The sequence below is a fragment of the Danio rerio genome, chromosome 1 (assembly GCF_052040795.2).
Source record: "Danio rerio strain M-AB ecotype USA chromosome 1, GRCz13ab, whole genome shotgun sequence".
Classification (NCBI taxonomy): Eukaryota; Metazoa; Chordata; class Actinopteri; order Cypriniformes; family Danionidae; genus Danio; species Danio rerio.
In genome coordinates this window covers 39,934,324-39,951,466 of record NC_141021.1, presented here as the reverse complement: position 1 = coordinate 39,951,466, position 17,143 = coordinate 39,934,324, and the positions used below count along the sequence as shown (strand labels likewise).

The following is a 17,143-nucleotide window of genomic DNA, read 5'->3' as shown; positions in this document are numbered from 1 at the left end:
CAACTATTTATCACGAGAAAGACAAGTAGGAATCATTAATAAGTTTGTGCATCATATTTTATTTGCACATTTATTGAATGGAAATGTTTCTGATTCACGCATGCTAATTCATCTTCAGATAGTGTCTTTATAGCACTGTGTGTGCAGTAGATCAGATTAGATGTGCAGTATGCAGCTCAGATTACATTGGGAAAACAGGCGACAGCTGCAAATTGTGCTTTAAGGTTTAGCTGGTCACAACTGTATGGTATGGAAACCTTATATATCTGCAAGATGAACCCATCTAATACAGCTGCCATTGCAAGGCTCAGACACTTTGTAGAGTGCAATTTAACACAACTGCCTCTAGGAGTCACCAATGAAAATAAAACAGACGCGCACAAAAAATGTGCGTACGCCAGCTATAAAGCTGGTGTGGAGCTGCGCATATTCCCACTTTCATTTCATCGTTAGTAAATCCAACCGTGAGCGATTCAGAGCGTGAAACCTGGCGCACGCAAAGTTTTTGTGTGTACGTAGCGTTGATACATGAGGCCCCAGATCTTTTGTTACAATCATACCATGTTAGGACTCAACATACCAAATGTAGTCAGCAATCGTAAGCTAAAACTGAAAATTCTCTTACAATTCTTACTTTGTTTTGTTTTGCAACCCAACTGAAGTACGATTTTTTTTTTTTTTTTTAAATTCCATTATGTTTTTCGCCAGGTCCTTATGTAAGCCCTTGGTGCACAAGCACTGCAATTGTTCAAGTTAAGTCCAGTACCAGCAGGCTGATCTCAGTGCACTGTTCTAATAACTGAATAACTTAGTATTTATTGTTTTTTTTTTTTTTTTTTTCAAGTCAGAAGGTGGTATTAGACGTTAAAAAAGTAAGTCATTTGTGGATAAGTGCTTACTGGACACGCAAATCGTTCAAAATGATTCAGTTCGATTTGGTGAGCTAGTTCAACCAGTTCACTTAGAAGATCCGGTTAAAAAGAATGATTCTTTCACGATGACAAAAATAGAAATAAAACCCATTATTGGGTACAAATGAATAATTTTAAGTCTTTGTATTTTATGCCGTCACCAAGCTGTTGTCATGTCTACTTGTTTTTGTTGTGCTACAGCAAGGACTGACTGGAAGAGGACCGGGTTGATGAGACCAATCGCATCACAGACTCTAAGGTGCCATACATACATTTTTAGTTGGTTAGTTTCGATTTTTTTTTTTTTTTTACTTCAGTCAACAGAAATTACTTTAAGTTTTAGTTTTCGTTTTTCGCTTGTTTTACATTAACTATAAAAACCTTGGACTGAATTAAGTATAAAAGTTTTAAATGCAGACAAAGACATACGGTGTGTTTATAATCTGCATTTTTTATATTTTTAACAATTAGAGACACGCCAAGAGTTTAACATCAGAGACCACTGCACCATCCATAGATATCCTATGTGCCAAAAGTCTAGCGTTACTTCCACTTTAGGGTGAGGGAGAAAGTACTTTCCCAAATAGTGTGCTGTCTGCATTAGACTGTGGACTGTGGACATGCTGTTTTAACGCTGAAAACCTGAATATCCCCTGGGATGCGATCGTGCACTCGGGACCTAAACTTGTAGACTGAATAAGATATTACTTTCCCTAATGAAATATATGAGAACCTTTCAGTTAGTGAAAAAGAAATGTATTGCGTCTATACAAATTTCATTTTTTAGTCACCGGGGGATTAAATAAATGAAAAATTCTCACCCTTCTCAAAGTGCTATTCCCAACATTATTAAAAACAAAGATGGAAAGAGTATAATTAAATATATTTCCAAATATAAAAGACTCAAATTGCATCAAAAAATAATCTAGCTTCTTATCTTGTGTTGAAAACAAAGAGTAAAACAGCTGGGCCTGTTTATTTTAAATCATCATTAAAGCTTATCCTGCATTGTACTGTAAATGATCCATACAATATTGCCATATTTCCTCTTTGTTCTTGTTTGAAGATCTCTACAATGAACCCCCCTAAAACCAGCCACTCACATTAACAGGCAGTGTTATTTTCAGCTAGGTGTCTTCTATGGACTTATTTGGCGAGATAAAAATAATTACCAGCCATTGATTCAAAAAGTCTTTTCTAATGTTCGTTATATTCCAGACTGACATAATGGGATTCTGTAAATGCCATCAGTGAAGCCATTTGTGTTGCGCCGCCACAAAAGAAGGCTGCTTGATTGGCAGATGAGAAAATCATTATATTGAAGTCATACATTAATAATCCTCCTACTTTATCTGAAGATATGGGGACTGTCAGCAGCTCCTTGCACATCAAATTAAAAATGGATCCATGCTGGATGCGAGCAGACAGATGGTGTCCACCCATCTAGCCTGAGAAAAAAAAAAATTACGAAATGAAAATATGTAGATGTGAATGACTGAGAGAGAAGCAGAAAAGAGCTATTGATCGGAGACAGCCTTTTCGTGATGAGCTATTTTGTGCAAGTGACTGTGTGGTCTTATCATTAAAGCCTTATATTGAACTACAGTGAATTTTCTTTTATTTGCTTGTTTGTTATTTGCAACTTGCATTTGATTGTTTCTACAGTGACTTGCACAGTCTGCAAGTGTTATAAACTTTAGATTTTCTGCATGGAGCCTTAAAGCCAATAAGGCATGAAAAATAACAATATACAATACCTGACAAAAGATAATAACTTGACTTTTAGTTACTTGGAAAAGTGAAAGTAAGACGATTTTTTCAGTGAATCACCAAACTAACTGCGCACCTATCATCACAAAAACTGCAGAAGACATACTGGAACTCACATGTACCTAAGATTTTCACAGAAATTAGTCAGGTTTGTTAAAGGAAAAATCATGGTTTAGGGTTACATTCAGTATGAGGGCATGCAAGAGATCTGCAGAGTGGCTGGCAACATCAACAGCTTGAGGTAGTATCAAGACATTTGTGCTGCCTATACCATCACAAAACACAAGAGAGTGCAAATTCTTCATAGTACAGACGTGGACATTATTGAGCATGTCTAGGTAAAATGAAGGAGGCATTGAATATGAATACAAAGAAGCTTGATGAACACTCGGAGTCCAGCAAGAATGCTTTCTTTGCCGTTCCAGATGACTTTATAAAAACTTGAGTCATTGCAGAGATGTATGGATTCAGTCGTCCAAGCTCATAGGAGTCATGCACAATTAAAATTCTTTTTCCACTACACCATGACTTATATTTAGGCCCACATGAAATCTGTGCATGCATAATTCTGCAAATTTTCCACAGAATTCCGCAGATTTCAGCAGATTTTTAGCCCATTATTAATTCTGTTTATGTGCTTGAATAAATGTGTAAATCTGAACTTTTTATATAGTTTTTATTCAGTAATTTATTACTTTTTGAATCAGAAATCCGCAGATTTTTACCAAAATTCTCCGCAGAAATAGCAAAAAACGTCCGCAGATTCTGTCTGGCCCTGCTTATATTCTACACTGTACATTATTTCTGTTAAGTGACAAGACTTTTAAGCAAAGTCAGACCTTACTGTCCTAATTAAATAATTAAAATGGTTTATTTTTATTTTAGTAAAATGAGCATAATCTACAGGCCCTTGTCTTTCAAATAAACCACATCTGTCAACTAGATGATTAACTAGAACATGATCAACTAGAAGTCAATTTATTATTTGTTGTTCCCAAAACTTAGGGAGACAGAATAATATATATCCTAATATAGCCTTTAAATGTCACTTTAAGCTGTACAGAAGTGTCTTGAAAAATATCAAGTAAAATATTATTTACTGTCCTCATGACAAAGATAAAAGAAATCAGTTATTAGAAATAAGTTTTTAAAACTATTATGTTTAGAAATGTGCTGAAACAATATTCTCTCCATTAAATATAAATTGGGGGAAAAATAGGCGCTAATAATTCAGGGGGGCTAATAATTCTGACTTCAACCATATACTGTATATATATATATATATATATATATATATATATATATATATATATATATATATATATATATATATATATATATATATATATATATATATATGTATGTATGTATGTATGTATGTATGTATGTATGTATGTATGTATGTATATATATATATATATATATATATATATATATATATATATATATATATATATATATATATATATATATATATACAGTATATGGTTGAAGTCAGAATTTCCTAGCTCGGTTAAACATCCTTTTGGAAATATTAAAAAAAGAAAAACAATTCATAGGGGGGCTAATAATTCTGACCTCTGACATTTTTTTAATACAGGTTATTGTTTGTCAATTGATTGCAAATTATTCATATTAGGGTTGTGTTTATAGACAATGCCATCGTCTATCGCCGACATTACAATGCTGAGCTGGCCTTGTGATCCTCCGCCCCGCCCCCGTCGCAGCAGCAACCCGCTCGCGAAAAATACACACTTAGGGCCTTTTTACACTAATACGTATTAGTTTTAAAAGTCATTTTAGAATGAAAAAGATCACCGTCCACACTGGCGTTTCATCTAGTATTTCTGAAAACCCCTACTTCCACACTATACAGCTGAAAATGCACATACAGTAACGTGACCACACACAAACACAAAAACAAACACACACACACACACACACACACACAGGCATGCGCAGCTACATACGTGCACATCTGTGCTGTGGATACAAAACGTCATATTTAATTAATCTTGTCTCTAGCTAATGACTCTTCTGTCCATTGAATCTATCAGGTAACGTGTCAGTGTCAATACACCGCTTCAATCTTTCACTTTCATGCATCTACTTAGTCATTTTAGCGAAAACCTCAGATACTATAGGTTGGTTCCTGTTGGTTGTGCATCTTTTTACCAACCAAGTTTGTCAACACCATTATAACGACAGTTCGCTCTCCCGCTGAAAAATTGATTGACAGGTGGTAATTTGTGTGTAAGTTATCTTTATTTATTTATGATTTGGTTATGGGTAAAACAAAGACCATCTGGTTCAGGTAGTTGAAACAGTAAGCTACAAATAATTAATTTGTTATGAATTCATTAATTAATTATTCATAAATAATGAGTTCACCGATGTCATCACCCATCGTAATGTTAGACATCGTACAATGCCAAATTGGTTGACATCGCCCAACTTTAATTCATATAGAGCATATCTTTCATTTAAGCATTCATCACATATCCATTTATGTTGTTGTAGTTTTACTTCTGAATGTGAAATTATAATGTTGTCATAATTATAAATAGTTATTCCAATAAAATGGCAGACTTCTCTCTATCTCGTGGTGAATGACTTCTTCAATCATTTACTCTGATTAATACTGCCTCCACAACTGCAAGCACGTATTAATTTTTTAATCACAAAATCTAATCAACAGCTGATGGACAGAACCAATCCTCACCCTACTTTTTTTTTTTAGTCCTGCAATCTGTTACGGTCAGATAAACACCACAGTAGAGAAGAGAGAATATATTACTACTTCTGTTTCACTGCAGATTTAATGATTCAAAATGTCACAATGTAATTGACCTTTCACTAGGCTCCGCCCCCTGTGTTATTGATGCTAAATAAGAATATGCTTACAGATGCATATACAGATCATTGCATACGAAAGAGCTGATGGCTGCAATGTAATGTTATCTAGAATTTTTTGACTGTAAAAGGTGTCCTTGTTACATGCATTTCATGTAATTACTATGATGATTAGATTTAATTATGCATAATCACATGCAACTAACCCTAAAACTTACCCAAATGTATTCGATAAGAGAAAATGCACATAAATTACGGTGGAAAAACTTTTTAATTCCATTTATACTTTTGATATTTGGCGCCAGTTTATCAGGAAGTAACAATATTGTTCTCTTTGACTGGAGTTCTTTGATGGAAGTGTTGCATGATGTGCACGTCTTTTATGCAATATTCCAGTTTTGCGCATAAAGTTAATTTTTGGATGAAACTACAACAAGGACAACTTCAAATAAAATAAATGCATATAGCATTATTTGTGAACGTAAACAAGATTGTTCCTAAACTTACAACAACTATGATGACCTAAGGTGGCATTTTGGTATAGAATTGTGATATTAAAGGAATAGTTCACCCAAAATTGAAAAATCACTTAATTTATTGACAAATTTAGCAGTCACGGTCTTTTCATGAGCAGCAATATTAAGTTCATCTCTGTATATGGAAGCTCTTTAGCGATGATGAACGCGGTATCAGTCACATGATAGACAGTATCGCAATAATTAAATGAAGGATTAAAAAACGTTGGAACATCTCCTGCTTAAAATGTGTAGATTCAGACTTAAAAAACTGGAAGTCTTTTATCCACTCTTTGAAAAGTGTAAATGCTGGATTGACATTTACCACATGATCAATAATCAGGATGTGCCATTATTTGTAACTTTAGCTGGTTTCTAAAACTAAATCTGTCACTGCTGTTTTCATTCTCTTCTATCCAGACCTTTACGTTTTCACAGCTGTAGCTTCCTGTCATTGGAACTGAGGGATTTACAGCTGATATTAACCAATCCATTCGCATTCTGTTCTAGCGCAGTGGGCCAATAAGAAGAGCTTGAAGCCAGGGCAAGCATTGCGGGTCATATCCACAGCTATAAATGTACCGAAACCAAAATGTTCCAAAATGTTCCTAGTGCAGGATGTGCCTGACTTGAGTAGTGTTTGGAGGTGGGCGGGGAATTTAGCATGTTGCCTGTCATTTGGGATGCCTTGCTGAGCGTTGTTGCACTGAAAACATTATATTTTGTACAATTATTTTCTTTTATCTTTCTAGAAATTAGTCTGAATCATTCGGTTTGTAATACATACCGAACTGAAAGTCTCATACCGAACGGTTCAATAAAAATATGTGTATTATTACACCCTTAATATATATTTTATATATATATATATATATATATATATATATATATATATATATATATATATATATATATATATATATATATATAAATATAGAAAAAAAATGCATGCATTAGTTGATAATGTGGCTACTGATTTGTTATTAATCGATTGAATTCCATTTGATGTACTTAAAAAAAAATGTTTATTTGACACAAAAAATGTCATGTAGCTTGGAAGCTGCAAAATTGTAATATTGATAAAATCAACAGTGCAGTGCAGGCAACATATTTCTCTGTGGGTTTTTCCATGTTTGTGCGAGTTTGTTATTGACACTAACACCGACAGCTGAGCCTTAATGCTTTGTCCAGTGGAAATGTGGCTAACAGTATGTGTGTGTTTGTTTGTACAAGAGAAACAGCTAGATGATGGAAGTATGTACTTCCAGTAAATAAATCAATCTAGCAACAAATAGTTACATTTATAGTATTGTTTAATACATATGTTTTTTTTTTTTGCTTTCTCAATGCCTTTATGAGGTTTGATTCTTTATCTGCTATAAGCTACAGCCTTTTAAATAACTCAAAACATTCAGAGTGGTTATATAATAGTTTAGTTGTGCATTTGAGCGTAATTGCACACCTTACTACGGTATGTTTATCAACTAATTATTATCAAGCATTCAACAGCCCTGTGAAATCAATTACCTTTAAATCCACAGCTTAGACAAACAGTCCCTAGTGCATCTGGTGTTTTTGTTGCATAATCATATTGTATACTTGTCGGCAAAAACTCACACATGAGCTGACCTTGGTAGTTTACAACTTAAATCAACTAAAGCATTCAAGATATGCACTGTTATGAACTCTGTTATGACACACTGTTCACCTCCACTGTAAGCAAATAGCATTAGCTCAAGTAAGTTGCAAGTTATGCCATAATTTGTATAAATATATCATCAGAGGCAACCATATGAAACTTTTTTACTTGTGTCTCTCACTTGTGATAAGCACAATTTTCTGCTACCAGTGTCATGATTATGCTGCAGTAAAAGCTTCCTTGTGGGCAGCTTAGTGGGTTAGCTCAACCAAAACTAAAAATTACGATATTAACTGCTCTGCCTCATGTGGTTTCAAACCCCTGAGACCTTGTTCATCATTGAAACACAAATGACAATATTTTAGGTGTAACTGAGATCTTCCTCATAGAAAAACACATTGAAAACAAATCATATGGCTTCAGTGGTTCATTTAGAACAATAGCTAGGTATAAGAATACTTTTGTAAGCACATTAACTCTTTCACGCGTATGATCACACCAGTGTGATCAGCCTTGGCTGGTCCCTGAAGCATACGATCACACTGGCATCAAAGCACACGTCATCAACTGCTAAAATTCGAATCTGACAGCACGCGCTGAGCAAGAGCAAGAGGTATGCAGCACTTGTCATAAATCACAATTTATCCATGCTTTCAAACATTCATTCATTCATTTTCTTTTCGGATTAGTCCCTAAATCGCCACAGCGAAATGATCTGCCAACTTATTCAGCACATGTTTTACGCAGAGGATGCCCTTCTAGCTGCAGCTGCAGCAAACAAATAACATTTATTTTAGGTTTCAGACATTCAAATAGACTACAACTACAAGCAAAACATCCCATTTAGGGTTTGTAAAACACACGCAAATGTCCATGGAGATGCCGATAATAATAATTTTTTAATATAACTGGATGATGTGCTTTGCTCATGTAAGATACACTGTTCATGTTACTAGAATATTTATATATATATTTTTTCCCCTCTCCCAGATAAATAGTTACTTACCTTTATGTATTACGGAAGAAAATTATGACTAAACATGACTTAAATCCAGCAGCTCAGATTAATTTTTTTGGTTGTTGCTAAGAGATACAGCCGTGATCAGAAGTTAACAATGATTATTTATATTACTATAATATTATTATGATGATGTATATAATATGATCTTATTTATTATTATTAATATTATTTGTTGTACACTGTTACAAAAATTCTGCTCAATATATTCCTTGCTGCAGAAGAGGGTAAAGTCTAGATGGGATCCAGCTAAGGATACTCACATCAATAATATATTTACATTGCCATGAGGGACGGGTTTAAGGTTGAAGTAGGGGTAGACGCTAATAAAAAGCAACTAATGCATCATTTAATAATTAATAGAAATACTTCGCGTTAACTTGCATCACAGCTGTAACCCTTCCAGCAACAATGGTGGCGCTCATTATCATTCATATAAAAATGAATACAATTATTTTTAAGCTGTTTAAAAAACAATATATTTTTTCAATATTTGAGAGTGTGAGTATCAGAATTTTCACAATATAATTAGAACATTTGTCATTATTTACAGAAAAGGGCAAAATGAAACAAAATGCAATATACTGTAAATTTAGATCATTAGGGTGGGTGTGTCACAAGAGAAACTTGAGTGTCACGAGAGAAACTTGACGCCTCAACATTCTATGCAACGATCACAAATCATCAACGATCAAAACAAATCATCAACGATCAAAAAAAAAAAAAAAACTCAGACAGAAGGGTCAGCTGGAGTATTTGAAAGGGTTTTAAAAAAAAAATGTATTTAAACGCTTTTTTATTTTTCCTTCCTTTAGTGTCAGTATAGGGTGCGCATAAGAGCAATGTGTTTTCTATGCAAGTCATGCTTAACCATGCTACTAATATATATACACTACATACACATATCTTAGTTGACGCTGTTGTGGTCACACCAAATGGATTTGCTATTTACAAGGCTGATGTTGTACATAAAACTGAATACTTCACTAGTGATAAATCGGATCTGCACACCTTGTACAATATTCCTTGTGGGTTGTTCTAACACTGATTTAACTTTAGAGTAATAATTTTAAAGTCAAAGCGCTACATAGTGTTGCTTTGTTTTATGCGTATACATATTCTTTTATGACTGTCACATTGACTTAAATTCTATCAATCTTCATAGTTTCAGCTAAAATCTTCTACTTAGGAAAAAAAAGGCACCTTCATATTGAATTGCCAGAGTAAGAATTAGTAAAAAAATAAAAAATAAATAAAAGGAACAATCCTCTTTCTCGTTTCCTTTCTTTTTTTGGAAATATACTTATTTTACAAGTCTTTTAACGTTAAGCAGTTGAGTTTAACCATTTTTTTTTTTTATTTCATTCAGCCAATTTTCAGGTCTGTTAGGAACACTTTTAGCTTTGCATAAATTATTGATTTGGATTAGACTACTAGCATCTCGCTCAAAATAATAAAAAAATTAATTAATTAATTAAATTTCAATCAAAAGAATGAGAGATGACACATGGCTTACACCACTAACACCTCTCAAAAATATGATGGACAGATGAACAGAAGGCTATCTTTCCTATCAGTAAGTAACCTGACATTTTGCAGCATTTTCATAAATTTGCATTTGCAACCAAATGCAGAGAACTTATTATTATATCAGTTACATTGCACCATGTCTGAAAGGTAAACGGCAACCGTTGCTAAGGTTCAACTGGCTGGTTACATTTCAGGCAGGACTAGGCAAAGGTCAATTATCTGTGCATATTAGGTTTTGTTGTGAGCTTTATACAAACATCAAGAGAGCAGGCAGTATTCTTCCAACAGTCATGTTCATGTGTTGAGATATTGGCACATGATTGAAATGTATTAAAAGATTTGACTGAAACAGTGTTTTATTTATACTTTTTTATTAAGTGTCCAATATCTTGAGGATGTAAATTGTAATATTATATTTAATTCAAAAGCCTAGGACTCAAGTGTTCATCATTTCCTTTCTTTTTTCTGACTCATTTGGGCTCATTCCTTAAATACATCATTTGTACTTCCCTCCTTTGCCAAGTCAATTCTCTGAAGCGACTTTATATTGCATATTTTTAAGTCAATTACTGCAGAATGAGAGCCAGCCTCTGTGAAAAAGGGCATAATATATTTTCTGCTAGTTTCTCCTCTGCTTTTCAATGAGCGAACCGTCAAAAAAAGCTTGTCTGCCTGCTCTCACACTGATCTTAGGACAGCCGGCAGGGTCCCTGCTTGTATTGATTTCCTGTAAAGCAGCATTTGAGCCTCTGGTTCTCAGGGACACAAGGAGTCGACGTGTCCTCTGTGCTTCTGTCCAGGCTCTGATGGGGTTCAGTCTCCAAGAAGCACAACAGCACTGGGGATTCAAACCTAATTATTACTGCATTGCACCAGGGACCTATTGCAGTCATGTGGTGAGGGCAAGTGCAAACCATACAGGCCTCAAGAAATATTTGCGAATGAAGATCAGGAAGAAAAAGCCATCTTGCTTGAGCAAATATGCCAAGTATAATTTAGTAATATTTGGCCTATTTGTCTTTTTAAATCCATCTTCGAGTCCCTAATTGAATGTTTACTTAGAATTAAGAGGATCCATCTCAGTTCTAACTAATATTGAATGGCAATGAAGGATGCATACTAAAAAGCAGGCTGTGCAGATTCTGCAAAGGTTTTTTTTTCTTCTTTTTTTTTGGCATTCTCTGCACTGACTTTGTGAAAATTTATGAAATGCTTTTAAATATGATGAAATATGTTAAATGGAGCCGCAAAGTGCACTCTAATTGGTGGCTGAAAGTATAACTGAATAAGCCAAAAAATATTTAATATATACATCAATACATGAGAGAATGACAGATATGTGCAGGTTTCTGGAGAACTTTCTCTATGCAGATTATAGTAAGCTCATGTGTCTTTGCTGACAAAAGGTGTGATTTTTTAAAATTAATAATCTGTAAAAAAAAAAAAAAAAAAAAACGTAAATAAAAATAAATAAATGAAACAACTGATTTGAACCCGAGCAGACAGACCATATACAAACTGCACTCAGATATTTCAAAGCTAAATACTAAGGCATGTATTTTCAGGCTGATCTCACAAGTAAACGTAACAATTTAACTATTTTAAATTTGTCAGTTTAGTGACTAATTCGTACAAGTTCAATCGTACAAAAATGTATGATTTCAAAAAGGAGATGTGGCACCCAACCCCGCCCCTAAACCCAACCTTCATTGGGGGATTTGCTAATCGTACTAAAATGTACAAATGAGATTGTATAAATTCATTATTAATTTAGTAATTTGATACAAAGATGATAAAACATACATACTGTAAATGCATATAATGTTCATATGTTTTATAAAAAAAAATCTGAATATTAAAAACTTTCAAGGATTTAAGAATATGATGACCGCTTAACGCACAATAACAGTCTTGTGAAAAGCGTCCATTTTCTTGTTGCAAACAAAGGCTGAAACTTCAAATCACAGTATGTGGTTTTATCATGATATTAATGATATTAAGCAGCAAAAAAGGTTACTTTTACTGGTGTAATAAAAAAAAAAACTTTAATACAAAATATATTACTGTTTCTATGTTAATACTACTTAAAAAAACACACCTCAATTATTATTAATATTATTAACACTTTAAAATAACAACACTATCAATCGTTTGTTACCATTAGCAGATAGTGAATTCATTATCTGTTAAGCATTAACTTCACATTAATAGAGGTTAGTAAGCAGTTTATAACTGCAGCTACAAATGCTCTATTCTAGACTTATGAGAGCATATATAATGTACTTAATGATTGTATTTTTGTACTTTGTTAATTATATATTTTTTTCATTACTAAATTAAGTATTTCATAATTTACAAACCAGTTACTTGAGAAAAGTGGCTGGTTTTTAAAGTCATTCAGAATGCGTTAGTAAATAATTATTAAATTATTCAAACTAACATTTATATATCTTATTATTCAGGCATATACTAATAGTTAGTTTGTATGTTAATAAATGCTTTATCAACACAACTTCATGCACTTTTGTGAGCTAATCTAAAGTGAGGACTATTTATGCTTTATAAATGACGATTAAAGACTCAGCTATATTCTCAAACAGGAAAAATAAAGTAAACGACTTTATTAATTTCTACTCATTTGAAGATACACAAATACAACTATCAAATGAAAAATTTATCTTTGCAACCTTATCTAAGATAAAATAACTGTATAATTTAAACTTTGGTAAATAACACTGAAATGTATTATAATATATCATTAAATTATTATAGTGTTGTTTTATCCAGTTTTATGTTGTATTTTGTCACAACTGTAATTCAACAGTGTTTAAACTTTACAGTAATTTCACTTTTTAGATTAGATTACAAAGATGTATTTTTCGTTTGATACCGAGCCTTTATTTGCCATTTATAAGGGATTTATAAAGCATAAATAGTCCTCACTTTAGATTAGGTCACAAAACTGGAAGAAGTTGACTTAATAAAACATTTATTAACATACAAACTAATTATTACTATATGCCAAATTATAAATGTGCTTATAAGTCAAGAATAGAGAATTTGTATCTGCAGTTGTAAAATGCTTACTAATGTCTAATAATGTAGAGTTAATGCTTAACAAATAATGAATTCACTATTTGCTAATGCTTAATAGATCAGTGGTCCCTGAGCCCTGACCCAGTGGATTAATCAGTACCGGGCCGCACAAGAATGAATTATGTTTAAGTTAATAAATAAAGTAGCTGCATTTAAAGCCAAACTGGATTTGTGGGGACGGCGCGTGAACAAAGGCATATTGGACACGTTTCAAACATTAGCAGGGATTTTGTGTGAGACTGAGCCTGCGCCCTCACCAAGCTGGTGCACGATCACCAGTCTTCGCTGTTAAAGAAGTTTGAGCGCTACTTTCCAACCTCAAAGGACCCACATACGGCCAAGGAATAGATATGTGACCCATTTGTCAACAAACCAGCTGAATCCAGCATGTCCGTGCAAGAAGAAGACCAACTGCTGGAGATCGCAAATGACGGCGCACTTAAAACAGTGTTTGAGACAACAACTCTGCTGGTGTTCTGGATTAAAGTCATGGCAGAATACCCAGAGATCGCTAACACAGCGCTGAAAACCCTGTGCCCAAATGTCCAACATCCTATCTGTGTGAAGCGGGTTTTTCTGCAGTGACAGCCTTAAAAAAGGCAAAGGAGTAGACTGGACATAAGCAACACACTTTGGGTGTCAATAGCCCCTTTCACACATTGATACCGGTATGAAAAATTTCCGGAACGACTTTACCGGTAAATTCAAAAAAACGCTGTTCACACAGGCGAGGACGTAACAGAGTTTTTCCGGAAAAGAGCATTCGCACATCCATTGCAAAATACCGGTAATTCTAACATCATTAACCAGAAATGAGCTCTAAACAGCTGCACTTGTATTTGTAAACATTTGACTACATCACAAACTCAGTGGATGGATCCGTATTGTGAACAACTTCGATGAAAACATATAGAGAAACACTTTAGCATGTCGAGATGTACATGATATGTGTGTGTGCTGGCGCTCACAGGCTGTTTCACGGGCACACTCAAAGCTTGAAGGTAAACAAACAACGGCTTATCATAAGCATCTTATCGATAATTATTTACATCTGCCTAATTTCTAACAGCTAAATGTGTCTGGAAACATTTTCAAAGGCTTTTATTATCATAAACCGCGCGGACGTGAATGCGTCTGACTGTTCTGATTGGCTAAAGCATACGTCTCACGTCAGCACGTTCTAGACGTGCCCGTGCTCCTTCCGGCAGTCTTTCTTCTACCATTACGCCTGTTTCACACCGCAAGCGTCAGCGGCGCGTGAGCAGAGCGTGAGCAGCGCGTATGTCGAGCAGTAGCAGCACGCAGGCATTTGCCTTTCACACCAGCAGCGTCTGCAGCACGCAGCTCTTCGGCAGCTGCTGCAGAGATCAACCTATCTCTGTCTATTCTATCTAGTTACCCATGTCTCCCTATATACAAATACACTTTTTAAACTTTTCATCTGCACCAAGGCCCCTCCTATGCTGTTTCTTTAACCTGCAAATGTTTATTTTACAAATTTTATAGATCAAATAGTACTGTATGCTTCTCAAGCTAACTTATATAAGAAGTGTCTACAGTCAGAGGACAATTGCCTGTGATATCATGTCATTTGTTTTTTGATTATCAGGTTGCTGTAGACCTAGTTTAAATAATATTTATACAATATAGTTATAATGATATTTATACATGATCAAACTAGTGTTACTTTCTCCACTTCAGTGATGTCCAGCGGCAGAATAACAGCTCGTTAATTCATGCTCGTGCAGATGATGAGACGGACAAAAGTAACCAATGCATGCCATTCTTTTACTTATTTTGGTGTTGTCAGATTCACAGTGCAAACAGCTCCCGGTAGGAATAACTCGAGTGAACATAAAACAAAGCCGATTAAAACTTTCTTCCTCTGCTCAGCTGCACAGAACACAGCGAGCTCACATAATCCAGCATGCGTGTCGAACTACACTACCCACAATACACTTCGCTATGGACTACAAATCCCGTAAATATTCTATTTCCCCTCTCCTACAACACTAGTGTGCAACTTAAGCAACACTGATACTAAAATTGTTTTACATTTGGTTTTGTAGTTCGGGCCTAAATAAATGTTTGTTGCCGTTTTTAATCGTTTTAAGTTCATTTGAATGACTATATATAAACCATTTGACATTATTAATGCATTTATTGGGTAAAATTGCTACTTTTTTACTGTCATTCAATGTGTTTTGGTCATTATCAATGCACTGTCACTTTAATTGAGCGTGAGCAGCGCGTCAAAAATAGACCCAGCGCCGAAACTATCGCTGCACTGCTGCTTCGGCGACGTTCACGCCTCGCTCTGACGCGCTGCTGCTGCGTGTGGTATGAAAGCTCTAATCTGTTAACATGGATGCCGAAAACACACGCGCTGCACACACTCTGCTCACGCGCCGCTGACGCTTGCGGTGTGAAACAGGCGTTACACCCAGATGGGACCATCTCGTTGCAAAGAAACAAGCTCAGGGCTCACATTGATTTAGCGTTATAGACAGTTTTTGATATTATAATATGTTATATTGTTGGAGCAATGTGTTGATAAAGTTCCATATGAGTACACAGTGGATTCATGTTTTATTATTATTATTATTATCTTTTAAACCCCCGGTCCGCAGTAAAATTGCTAAATTGTCCGTAGTGTATGAGTGTGAATGAGTCTGTGTGTGGATGTTTCCCAGAGATGGGTTGCGGATGGATAAGTTGACGGTTCATTCTGTTGTGTCAACCCTGGATTAAATAAAGGGACTAAGCCGAAAAGAAAGAAAGAAATATGTATTCATGTACAGATTAAACTTTAATTATATTGTTCACTTAAAATGATTTTTGTCAAATAAAACATTTGTTTATGTCATCCACCATAATTCTGTGGCTCAAAATATCGGTTCAGGCATTGTTTTGCTACTGTTTTAAGAGTATCGATTTAGCACCAGTATCGAAATAACCCCAAACATAATCCAACCCTATAGTTCACGATATTCTAATTTAAATTTTTTGTATAAAATAAACACAGGTGCATATTAAAAGGTGTTCCTTTTTCATTTATATTTAATCAAAATGGACCAGTAGAGTATTTTTGTGTAGAAAAATAAAAAATAAATAAACAGAAATGCACCAAACATCCTTATTTCTGAGCCCTGGACATATGCTAGTTTTGCACAAAGCAGAAATAAATGGTTCTCACTCTGCAGATAACAGTTCTGTACTGGCAAAACACCTACAAGATTTTGGCCAAATTTTGCAATACGCCCAAACAGACCAGAATACATTTCTATCTGTTATATATTAATGGAGTCATTTGAGTTAGCTGATATATCACAGAACAGAAGGCTGCTGATTGTCGGACGGCGCATCATTGAGTGAAGCAGTGGCCGTGATCGTAAAATAGTGTCTGGGCTGGTTTAGCGAGAGAGACAATTTCTATCATCCCCTGTAGCGAGCAGTTAAAGATCAGCCAAGGCTGCCCAATCATTGCTCCAGATTGCCTATCAATTTTACTCAGTGTTAACTTTCTTGTGTGGAGGTGTGGGCTTATTTTTTTATTTATTTTATCAGCAGGCTGTTGTTAAAGATACACAGACGCTGAAAGGATTGAATTTAGCTTGATTTTGCCAAACGTTAATGAAGCGCTACTCCACCTCACATTTCCCCCAATTAAATGGTGCGTGTAGAGCTTTATCCAAATGCTGTTTCCTGAATTCGGGTGGATAATGAACAAGCTCAACATTGGACTTTCTTTTTTTTCCTCTCTCCTTTAAACCACAGAAAGCAGAAAATGAAACCATTTACGTTACTTGCT

At 34.8% G+C, this 17,143-nt stretch overlaps 1 protein-coding gene across 3 annotated transcripts in view; it reads right to left on the bottom strand.

The window, feature by feature from the left end:
- The window catches only part of galntl6 (polypeptide N-acetylgalactosaminyltransferase like 6), a 708,600-nt gene that overhangs the window by 516,668 nt on the left and 174,789 nt on the right, over window positions 1–17,143 (bottom strand). The window contains exon 3 of one of the 3 annotated variants that reach the window (XM_087236265.1): window positions 2,259–2,359. The exons of the other annotated variants lie outside the window; for them this stretch is intronic. The gene's annotated coding sequence lies outside the window, so the exon portion shown is untranslated. The remainder of the gene's footprint in view (window positions 1–2,258; window positions 2,360–17,143) is intronic. 3 annotated transcript variants of the gene reach the window in all.